Below are 9,561 nucleotides of genomic sequence, written 5' to 3'. Positions count from 1 at the left end.
TAACTCCAGTTCCAGGGATCGAATATCCTCACACAGACATACACACTGGTAAAATACCAATGCACGTTAGATAAATAGATAGATAATTTTAAAATGTGTTTCAAATTTATTTTATGGTTTTTTTACCAGCATATTTTATTTTGTATCTGTAATATGTATGCATCTATGAAATTTTTAAAAAAGAATCGTGAGGGCTGCAGAGATGACTCACCGGGTGGAAGAGCTGCAGACAAAGCTACGCAAGCCTGGTGACCTACATTTGACCCCAAATTCCACACATCTATAATCCCAGGACGCCTATGGAAAGATGGGGGGTGGAGACAGGAGAACCAGCCAGAAGCTAGTCTGGAGTAGGTAGTGGCAGCAGACACGAGAGAGACAACCCCACCCCCACCCCCACCTCACCACCAAGGTGCCCTTTTGACCTCCACATGAGCAGTGTTCTGCAAGAGCATTCTTGTGCACGCACGTGTGCACACATGCACACACACTCAAAAAGAAAGCATTTAGACACAAACCTCTCACGTGCCCAGCTCAAACCTTTGCTAAGGAGCCTGCTGGATGCAATTGTCTGGAGACCCTGCTGGGTGCGTGTGACTAAGGACCATAAGGTCTATCCTGAAGAAAACAGTGGGACAGACAGAACGGGACACATCACCTCTAAGAGGGGAGCGAAGGAACATCAGGGGAGGGGCATGTGATGACAGGAACAGACCTTGAGGGGAACACTCTGAGGAAGAGCATGAGATACTAGTGGCACCCCACCCACTCCCAGATGCTGGAAAGGGAAGATAATGTAACCCCTGCACTGCCAGGAGCCAGCCCTGACACACCTAAACCTTCCCCACTGAGACAGATCTGAGACTTCTGACCTCTGGGATTAAGGCAGTAAGTTTATACTGTTTAAAGCAACTCGGATTGTGGTCATTTGTTATAGCAACCACAGGGAACTCATACGGACCCACGGCTAGCTGTGTCTGTGAGAGGGTGGCAGAGAGGCCGCAGACTGGGGCCACAGGCTCCACAGGAAACCACCATAAATCAGCCCATGGCACCGCCAGCAGTTTCTGGGCAGAGTCTCGAAAGGGCAAGGTAGCCAGAGGCTCCCAGACCACACACCACTAGGCGTGGCCCAGTCATCTGGCTTCAGAATGGTACCTATCCAAGCCTCTTTACCAGAAACACGATTACCCTACTTATTTTTCGAGCCATCAATTAACACATCCCAGATGTACAAACTGGCCAGTGGCCAGTCTCAGACTGCCAGGTATGGCAGCCCACACAGGAGACGTGGGGATGACCAGGGAGGCTGTGGATGCCTGCAGAAGCCCCACAGGACTGAAGGGTGGCTGGGGCCACAAACAGCAGGCATTTGGGGCCATTGGAGTGTCCCTTTTGAGTCCTTTGCTGTCCTCCTGGAAGGACATTCATATGACTCTAAAGTGACTCTGCCAGCTTGTCTGAGGTGACGAGACTGAAGTGCCCTTTTCTTGGTGCCAGAGATGGGAATTAGGGCTTGCTCACACTACACAAGTACCATACTGCTAAGCCATTGTCATGCCATCTCTGTGTGTATGTGTGTGTGTGTGTGTTGTGTATGGTGTATGTAGGTGTGTATGTGTGGTATATGCAGGTACTTGTGTGTGTGTGTGTTATGGTGTATGTAGGTATGTATGTGTGGTATATATAGGTGTGTGTGGTGTGTGTGTGTGTTGTATGTATATGTGCATGTGTGTGTGGTATATGTGGTGTGGGCAGGTATGTGTGTGTATGATATATGTAGATGTGTGTGTATGTGTGGTATGAATGATGTATGTAGGTCTGTGTGTGATGTATGCAGGTGTGTGTGTGGTGTGTGTTGTATGTGTATGTGTGTGGTATGTGTAGTGTGTGTATGTGTGTTTGTATGTAGGTGTGTGTGTTGTGTGTGTATGTGTGTGGTATGTGTAGTGTGTATAGGTGTGTGTGTGTGTGTTTGTATTGTGTATGTAGGTATGTGTGTGTGTGCTGTATGTAGGTGGGGGGTGGGGTGCACACCCATACTTGTGCACGTGGAGGCTGAGGTTGATGTTGGAGCATCCTCCTCTATCCCTGACTGATCTTTTTAAAGACAGGGCTGGTCCTTCAGTAAAGCTGGAGTCCGTTCTCCAGTGTGGCTAGTGGACCAGTGAGCCCATGGGACCCGCCTGCCTCTGGCCCCTTAGCCCTGTAGATATGGACACCCTGGACAATGCCCAGTTCTACGTGGATGCTGGGGGCGGGGAGTAAGGTCTGAGGACTTGAGCAGCAATCACTCTGCACACTGAGCCACCTCCCGCTCCTGCCATCGGTACGACATCACAGCCCACAGCAATGTGTTCCCATGATGTTCTAGAAGCTGAAGTCACCTGAGGGGAGAGAATCTTAACTGAGAAATAGAAGATAGGGCTGTAGCCAAGCCTGGAGGGAATTTGTTTTTTGTTTGTTTGTTTGTTTGTTTTTGGTTTTCTGAGACAGTGTTTTTCTGTGTAGCCCTGGCTGTCCTGGATCTCACTCTGTAGACCAGGGTGGCCTCAAACTCACAAAGATCTACCTGCCTTTCAAGTGAGAGATTAAAGGCATGCCCCACTACCTCCTGACTGGAATTTTCTTAGTGACTGATAGGGGAGGGTCCAGCTCATGGTGGATGGTGCCATCCCTGGGCTGCTGGTCCTGGGTTCTATAAGAAAGCAGACTGAGCAAGCCAGGGGAACAAGCCAGTAAGCAGCATCCTTCCACGGCCTCTTGTCTTAGTTTGGGTTTTATTGCTGTGAAGAGACACCATGACCACAGCAAGTCTTATAAAGAAAACATTTCGTTATAACTGGCTTACAATGTCAGAGGTTTAGTCCATTATCATCGTGGTGGGAAGCATGGCAGTGGCAGGAGTCACTGGTGAAGGTTCAGCCTCAGTGGCAGTTAAAGGGCCAGAATTCAAAGGGTCATGCTAAGAAGTTGAAACCTGGCACCTGGAAGAGAGCCAATGAGAGCTGGCTGGCCAAAGGACAGCCCAGTGAGAGCCAATGAGAGCTGGCTGGCCAAAGGACAGCCCAGTGAGAGCCAATGAGACCTGGCTGGCAAACATACAGCCCAGTTACAACAGGAGACTCCAGTGATTTGGAGATGCCAGTACCATAGGAAGACCACCAAGATAGCAAACACAGAAACACAGCAACAGAGCGTGGAGTGGAGTCAAGCCGGAGCCTGGAAGACAAGCTATGCTTGCTGCAGTAGGGCAGAGCCGGTAACGTGACCTCTCTGGAGGGGCCCAGAAGATTTCAAGTGAACCTCCATTAACTGACATTGAGTTATTTACACGGTTGGAGTTCAGTTTTGCTCTGCTCAGATTGAAGAAGGCATTTCAATTCATTTTGCTTATTATTAGGAGCCCACAGCTGAAAAACTTTGCACCTTAAAAAAAGAGAGTTTGGATTTTTTTTTTAAAAGACATTGGACTTTTAATGTGTTTGAATTATAAAGACTGTAGGACTTTGAAAGTCTAAAGATGTTTAAAGACTAAAAGCTTGGGCTGGAGAGATGGCTCAGTGGTTAAGAGCATGAACTGCTCTTCCAGAGGTCCTGAGTTCAATTCCCAGCAACCACATGGTGGCTCACAACCATCTGTAATGGGATCCGATGCCCTCTTCTGATGTGTCTGAAGACAGCGACAATGTACACATATACATAAAATAAATAAATATTAAAAAAAAGACTAAAAACTTACGTTTTTAATGTGAGGTCTCGGAAATGAATGGGAAAGGAAGGTGCAGATTTAGTGATGATGTGTTTGTGTCAGGTTGACACGGAGTCAATTGTGCCGGATAATTTTATGTCAGCTTGACACGAGCTAAAGTCATTTGAGAGGAGGGAGCCATAATTAGGAAAATGGCTCCGTAAGATCAGGTTGCCGGCAAGCCTGTATGCTATTTTTCTTAATTAGTGATTGACAGGTGAGATCCCAGCCCGTTGAAGGTGGTGCCCTCCCTGGGCTGGTGGCTGAGTTTTATAAGAAAGCAGGCCAAGCAAGCCATGGGGAGCAAGTCAGTAAGCAGCACCCCCCCCCCATGGCTTCTGCATCAGCTCCTGCCTCCAGGTTCCTGCCCTGACTTCCTTCAGTGATGAACAGGGCTCAGCCCTCGGCAGCAGGCCTGGGAAGTGCTTGTTAGAGAAAGCCCCAGCAAGCCAGAGAAGTCTGCAGTGTAAACACTCAGCTCCAGAGATGGCCTATCAAGGGAGAGGGGAAGGCTGTGTTCTGTGACCCAGGACTAATGACCTGGCTCCTCAGGTGACTCAGAACAGGAAAAGACGTTGACATCTGCTCAGCTTCCATTCTGTCGTCTTGCGATGTGCATCTGAATGATTTATTGATAGCAAACACAGAGACACAGGTAGAGAGACAACTTAGTCTGTAAAGTGCTCTCTGCACAAACGCAAGGGCTCGACGCCAATCTCGAGAAGCAGAGAGCTCAGCTTGGTGGAGACAGGCAGACTCTGGGGACCCATTGGTCCCTCAACCTAACCGGAAGCTCCAGGCCAGAGGCCTTGTTTCAAAAACAGGTGGAGGTACTTGAGGACTGACACCACCGGAAACTCACGCATGCACACACAAAGCCTTGGGGGCTGAGAGGCAGCTCTGTGGATAAAGTGTGAAGGCCGAAAACTGGATCCCTAGAAGCCACACAAAAGCTGAAAGGTGTGCTGGAGACCCGCAACCCCAGCCCTTAGGGAAGAGACAGGAAATCCTCTGGGGCGGCAGGCAAGGCTAGGTTACAAAAGTGTGACATGCGAACCCCATGCTTACACACCAAGCAAAAAAAAAAAAAAAAAGCAGATCTTACTGTAAACCGTGAAACTACTTAAAAAAAGGCTGAGTGGACTGGTGTGACTTTATTCCCAACATCAACATTGGGGGGTGGGGTTGGGGGGTGAGGGAAGGGTGGTCTCCTGTCTGCTTTGACAGGAGCGTTAGGAGGCGGTTGCCAGAGCCTAACCATCTCAAGGGCAGCTCCTCCATTTTTGTTAACAGGGGTCAAACTGAGTTCATATTTCCCAGACTCAAGATCCAAAGCCTACCCTGCTTCTCCAGGGGGTTCTTAATTGTCCTTTAACTGGTAAAGTGTGTAAATTGGGGGGATTGCTGTTATCTAGCCGAAATATACAAATTGTAAACGGTATAACTGTCATGCCTCCATCAGCTCCTGGCGGCTGGTCCACTCCTTTAATCCCTGTATCACCTAAACTCCTGAGCAAGTGTTTAGAAAGATGAATCTGGGTCCTGAAACCAGAAGCCCCGGATAAACACTCAGCCACCAACAATACTCTCTTACTCAACCCTTTGTGTCAAAGAATTTTTTAGACAATCCCATTTCATGGCCCACTCTTTACAAATGCTGGGTGGCTTCCTTTCAGGAGGAGGTTCAGTTCCTGAGCTGGCTGTCTCCCCAGAAAATGCATACAGAAAATAAAGCCTTTGTTTAAGCTTCTGGTGGGTCTCCCTTCTCCCCAGTCATTGGCCACCGGCCCAGGAAGACAAAGTGAGCAGAGTTGACCAACAGGGTTTCAGATGGCCCATGAGTACAAGCAGTAATAGAGACATTCCAGGACCACTTTGGGGAGACAGACCAACTTTACTCAGGGTGAATCAAGGGTTATATAGTTTGGGGGCGGGGAAGAGAGGTAGGAGTACCCAGGGCGGGCAAGACTCTGAAGACTAAGGTAGGGCTAAGATACTCAGATGCCTCATTAGCATGGAGAGGCATTCCAGGGGTCTCAGGTGCTTTCTCATTGGGTTCTTTTCCTGAGTAAGGTAACTGAACCTGTTACCTAACCAAGTCTATGTGACATTTCAAAGGTAGAAGTGTAGCAGGGGGTGGGGATTGAATTCTCCAGACAAAGTGAGAGAAGAAGCCCTGCTGACATAACGTCCGCCATTTTGTGTCTGGCCAGAAGGCTCTCTGGACAATGGTAGATTCCATCCTTAATTAGCAGGGCAACAGCTTCTGCCTTTGGGGTGAGCTTTCTTGGCTCCTGCCTAGATCCAACGTGGGAAGACCTTTCCAGCAGAGAGGACTTCGGTCAAGGCTGCAGGAGTCACTGCAGTCCCTGCCGCCGAGAACCTCCCAACGAGTCCTCGAGAAAACAAAGAGATGGTGACTTCTTCCCCTCAGAGCCAAAGACATTGCTCTCCAGGTGCTGAACAGATTAAGCACAACCAGAAGAGAGTAGGAATCACGGTACAGAGCTGGATACACGGAGGAAAGGCAGAAAGCTAACAGGTAGAGGCGGAGGTGATGTGTGACCTGTTTCCCCCCTGCTGTGTCAGAACAGAAGCATCTGCATGAACACGTGTGACTATGGGAGGGACAAGAGGCAGAAGCATGTAGGGAATTGTGATGCAGAAGGAAAGGGAAACATGAGAGAGCGGGGAGTCCTGTGGGGGTGGGGGGACTGGGAGCGGCTAGGAGCAGCTTTCCTCCACCCTGTCAGGCACTGGACAGCTGTGTGACAGACAGTAGGACATCTGTGGTCCACGGCAGTCTAAGGGCTGTGCGCTAAGGAGATGAACGGGGAGATGGAATGTCACCTGCTTGGAGGTTGTCAGCTGGGATGGCGCAGGCTGACAATCACTGCACGAGCCCCTCCAGGGAGGAAGGCTGTGACAGTCACTGTGGCTGGGGCAGGGGAGGGGGTCCTGATGCAGCAGCTAGGACTTACACCTCCTGCCAGTGCTGGGGAAAGGCTATGAGTCAGGCCTGCTTGCTGCTGGCTGCAGTCACCCGGTTCCCACGGGCCGGAGGGAGCCAGCACTCTGGGAGAGGGGATGGCAGCTCAGAAAAGAACTCAGGCTTCCCAAAACTCTTAACCAAAACAGAAGGCGCCAACCTTGTGAATTCTGAGGGAAAGTACTCTTCACCAGCATTTCCCATATCACCAAGGCCCCTGAGGCGCTGAGGCTCCCCCGGGCATCCCTGAGCCCAGTGTTTGCTGACGCAGAGGCCCCACTGAAGCTGGCCTGGGTTTGAATCCTTGCTGAGCACCCTGCTGCCTTTGCCTTCTCTTGGCCTCCTCCACTCCCTAAATGAAGACAGTAAATAAACTCCCTGGTTTGGGGTCCCCGCTGTGGAGGAGATGCCTGAAGCACTGGGTCCACAGTTGGTGCCCAGTGCCCTTGTTCTTGTTCGTGAGCGGCAGTTTGTAATCATTTAAACTCCATGCTCCTGGCGTGCTGGAAGACAGGTGCGTCTTGCAGCCCTCACAGAGAAGATTCTAGTAGTACTAGGTAATTAACACAGAGATCCACAACTGGTCAAGGGCAGAGAGTAAGTCACTGTGGAGTGCTCAGCCCTAACTAGGACATCTGTGTCACAGCCCCTCCTCCCCAGCCTTGGGGACAGAAGAGGGGACAGAAAGAGCGTTTAAGAGCCACAGGCTGGGGATGACTATCAGGAAACTATCTTCCCTACATAGCAGAGCAGCTGCATACATGAAGTCACACCAGTCGTGACAGCGTGCACGGCAGAGACCTGTGCAAGCTCAGGCTACCCTCGAGCAGAGGAGCTCTTGGTGAGCAAAGGATGCTGGGAAAGAAAAGGCCAGTTAAGTCAACTCACACTCCAGTGGGTGGCCACACACCCGAGAACGGATGGGTGGCACAAACTGGGCTTGCTGGGCAGAAGTGTGGTGGACACAAGATTGGGTGGGAAACCAAGGAGGGGGACATGGATCAAGAAAGAAGTGGAGGAGGGGTGACTATATGATCAAAACATATTATATGGCCGGGCAGTGGTGGCGCACACCTTTAATCCCAGCACTTGGGAGGCAGAGGCAGGCGGATTTCTGAATTCGAGGCCAGCCTGGTCTACTGAGTGAGTTCCAGGACAGCCAGGGCTACACAGAGAAACCCTGTCTCCGAAAAACCAAACCAACCAACCAAACAAACAAAAAACCCAAAAAAAACCCCACCATATTATACAAGATTCTCAGAGGGCTGGAGAGATGGCTCAGAGGTTAGGAGCACCAACTGCTCTCCCAGAGGTCCTGAGTTCAATTCCCAGTGACGACATGGTGGCTTGCCACCATCTGTAATGGGGTCTGATGCCTTCTTCTGGTGTGTCTGAAGAGAGCAATGGTGTACTCATATACATAAAACAAGTAAATAAATCTTTTTTTTAAAGAAAAAGATTCTCAGAGAACTATTAAAAAATTTAAAAGGTACTTACAGGTCAAATTAAGTGATAAAGAAAAAGAAAAAGAAAAATGAGATAAAATCAAGGTCCCTGGCTGTGTGCCTGACCCACTAGAGCTCTGGTGACTGAGGCCCCCAATCCTCCTGTTGATGGGTACACTGGCCAACCAAGCATTCTCTGAGACCCTGATGTATGGACGAGAGACCTGCTTGGCAGAAGACACAGAACATTCAAGACCCCCAGATCCTAGACTTTCTTACTGTGGTTGTTTGTATATACTTGGCTCAGGGAGTGGCAGTATTTGGATGTGTGGCCCTGTTGGGATAGTAGGTGTGTCATTGTGGGTGTGGGTTTTAAGACACTCATCCTAGCTGCCTGGAAGCCGATCTTCCACTAGCAACCTTTAGATGAAGATGTAGAACTCTCAACTCCTCCTGCACCATGCCTGCCTGGATGCTGCCATGCTCCCACCTTGATGATAATGGACTGAACCTCTGAACCTGAAAGCCAGCCCCAGTTAAATGTTGTCTTTATAAGACTTGCCTTAGTCATGGTGTCTGCTCACAGCAGTAAAACCCTAAGACACTTTCTCTGACTTTTATCCTTTGTCTTTTCATGTCTTGGCTCTTTCTCTCAGGACGCTATCACTGAAGAGTGACCTGCCAGTCCAGGTTACCCTCTCTCCATCATTGTAGGCTATATGGGGCTCTGCTTAACAACCCCAGGGTAACAAAAGTGGTTCATATGACTGGCCTGGTCCCCAACCTGTGATGTTATGGATGGTGGTAAAGCCATGTCCTTGGATGGGGAACGGGTACCTGGTATTGGGGCCTTAATACCTTCCTGTCCCTCCCTTTCTGCTTCCAAGCTACCAGAAGTGAATAAAACTCATCTGGCCATGCTCCACACACATCCGTACCAAAGACCCAGATAAACCTTCCCTCCTTATAAGGTGTTTATCACGGGCATTTAGTCACAGTAGCAGAAGTTGACTGACAATCTGGTACACTACTGGGTGTGGTAATCTCCCCAATCTTCACTTTCCCAGTGAGGAAGAGGACAGACTTCACGCCGGCAAAAATGCAGGACGAAGAACACAAGCAACTGGAGAAGCTGATGCCTCAGGCGGAAGCCTTGGCTGCTATAAGGAGGGACTTAGTGAGAAAGTATTTAAAAGAAAAAAGAGGCCGGGCGGTGGTGGTGCAGGCCTTTAATCCCAGCACTTGGGAGCCAGAGGCAGGTGGATTTCTGAGTTTGAGGCCAGCCTGGTCTACAGAGTGAGTTCCAGGACAGCCAGGGCTATACAGAGAAACCTTGTCTCGAAAAACCAAAAAAAAAAAAAAAAAAAAAAAAAAAA

The sequence above is a fragment of the Grammomys surdaster genome, unplaced genomic scaffold (genome assembly GCF_004785775.1).
Source record: "Grammomys surdaster isolate TR1022 unplaced genomic scaffold, NIH_TR_1.0 128, whole genome shotgun sequence".
In the NCBI taxonomy this organism is placed as follows: Eukaryota; Metazoa; Chordata; class Mammalia; order Rodentia; family Muridae; genus Grammomys; species Grammomys surdaster.
Note: the sequence above shows the minus strand (reverse complement) of the source record.